This window comes from Rattus norvegicus, chromosome 1, assembly GCF_021556685.1.
Source record: "Rattus norvegicus strain SHRSP/BbbUtx chromosome 1, alternate assembly SHRSP_T2T, whole genome shotgun sequence".
In the NCBI taxonomy this organism is placed as follows: Eukaryota; Metazoa; Chordata; class Mammalia; order Rodentia; family Muridae; genus Rattus; species Rattus norvegicus.
Window position 1 is genome coordinate 27,968,646 of NC_141534.1, and position 2,345 is coordinate 27,970,990.

The 2,345-nt window shown below is 39.8% G+C and overlaps 1 pseudogene; it reads right to left on the reverse strand.

Moving 5' to 3' along the window:
* Nucleotides 1-917: 917 nt before the first annotated feature.
* On the reverse strand, nucleotides 918-1,985 carry Hnrnpa1-ps43 (heterogeneous nuclear ribonucleoprotein A1, pseudogene 43; annotated as a pseudogene).
* Nucleotides 1,986-2,345: the final 360 nt, after the last annotated feature.

Below are 2,345 nucleotides of genomic sequence, written 5' to 3' on the forward strand. Positions count from 1 at the left end.
CCTCACCTTTTTCTCTGCCTATTTTGCATTTAATTTATCTTCTTTCCTAGTTTGCTAAGGCATAAATATAAAATAATACTTTGGTTATTTTAATCAACATAATTAAAGGTAACTTAATTTTTGTTCATTTAATTATTTAATAAAAAGTAATGCTTTACATTTTTATCTGAGCACTCTTTCTGTATATCCTACATTTTAATATTCCATGCTTCTGTTTTGTTCAGTTCCAAAATAATAATCAATTTCTCTCTGTCTCTCTGTCTTTGTGTGTTTATGTGTGCATACACATACTCAGGTACACATGCCTCTGAGAGTGAAAGGTTGACTTTATGAGATAAGTCTTCTTCAGTCCCTTTCTACCATATCTCCTGAGACAGGGTCTCTCACTAAACCTTGGCATTCATGAATTGTGTAGCCTGGCTAGCCAGCAAGGGCTGGGGATCTGCCTGCCTCTGTTGCCTCCATCCTGACCCATATCCCAGATTACGGATGTGTATGATGACAGATTATGTTGTTTTTGGAGGCTTTTTATTTGAAAAATTAAAAATTCCTTAATTTTTTATTCCTAGTACCACTACCACAATTTACAGGGCAATATACCTGATGTAATGAAAAGAAAAAGAAAAGGACAAAGCCACGACAGATAGAAGACCTCAGGAACGTACATCTAGTTGACACTACATTGCACTAGTCAATGGCTGCACTTTTCGCAAACCGTGGCTGTGAGCGTCCTGAACAAGAAGGGCTTCCTGTTTAAGCTGCAGTGACTTTTCTGACTATGGATCACTGTTCCTTCTGTGGCATATTTTATAGTTCCTCTCATGCATTTGGGATGACTGTCTCAAAGTAACCTGCAGCTTTCCTGACAAGCTCTCTCTCTCCTGCTAAGAACTGTAGCCGTTTGTTTCTGTTTTATTTTAAAACCTTCTGCTACCATATCCACCACTGCCATCTCCAGATCCATAGCCACCACCATAGACTGCCTGAGCTTCTTCCACCAAAACTGTCCCCTTCATGGGTCCATAATTAGATTGTTGCTGTTTACTAACAACTTCCAAAGTCGTCATAGTTCCCACCACCACCAGAGTTACCTCTACCAAAATCTCCTCCTTCATTGTAACCATCATATCCTCGTCCTCCACCACCATATCCACCACCTTGGTTTCCATATCCTGGTTCACCACCTACATAACCTCCTCTACTACTGTCCAGGACCACTGCCATAGTTGCCACCATCACCCCAAATCCATTATATCCACCATCACCACCTCCATAGTTGTCTCTGCTGCCTCCACCTCCACCACCATAGCCTCCTCTTCTACCAAAGTTTCCTCCACAACCAAAGTTTCCTCTCCCATCTCCAAAGTTTCCTCCACGTCCCATAAAGTTTCTAGATCCACCTCCACGACCTCTCTGTGATCCAGCAGACTGTGTCTCTTGTTCAGAAAGGGCCTTTTTAACTTCACAATTATGCGCATTAATAGTGTGGTATTTCTGAACAACAATTTTATCAACTGTGTTATGATAATCAAAAGTTACAAAAGCAACTTCTCTCTTTTTCCCACTCTGCCCGTCTTCCATAACTTCTATGGTTTCAATCTTGCCATACTTTTCAAAGTAGTCTCTCAGATTATATTCTTCTGTATCCTCGTTAATACCACCAATGAAAATTTTCTTCACTGTTAAATGGGCACCAGGCTTTACAGAATCCTCTCGAGAAACAGCTCTCTTTGGTTCCACAACACGTCCATCAACCTTGTGTGGCCGAGCCCACACTGCAGCATCCACCTCTTCAACACAAGAGTAGGTCACAAAACCAAAGCCTCTGGAACATTTTGTTTGAGGATCTCTCATTATCACACAGTCTGTAATCTGCCCCATTTCTCAAAATGTTCTCTTAAGCAATCATCTGTGGATTCAAAGCTCAGACCACCAATAAACAGCTTCCTCAGCTGCTCTGGTTCCTTTGAATTGTGGCCCTCCATTTTGAGACCAGAGTCACCTCTTCCAACTCAACTTCAATATCAACTCTATTGTTTTTAATGTGGTTACTAAGAATCGAAACTTATTGTCTTCCCACTTTATTGACTGAGGCTCTACAACCCCAGTTCAAACTAATTTCTAATTTCCTTTGCAATTTTTATGTCTTCAGTGCTCTTATAATGTCCCACCACCTCCAATGGAGCCTGATAATTTACAAATATTTTAATATTTTCCTCTAATAAATGTCTTCCTGTTACTGGTTTCCAACTTAAAGACATAATTAATTAAAAATAAATTTTGTATGGTAACAATCTTTTACTGAGATTTGATGACCCAGAATGTGCTCTCAGTAAATATCTCTA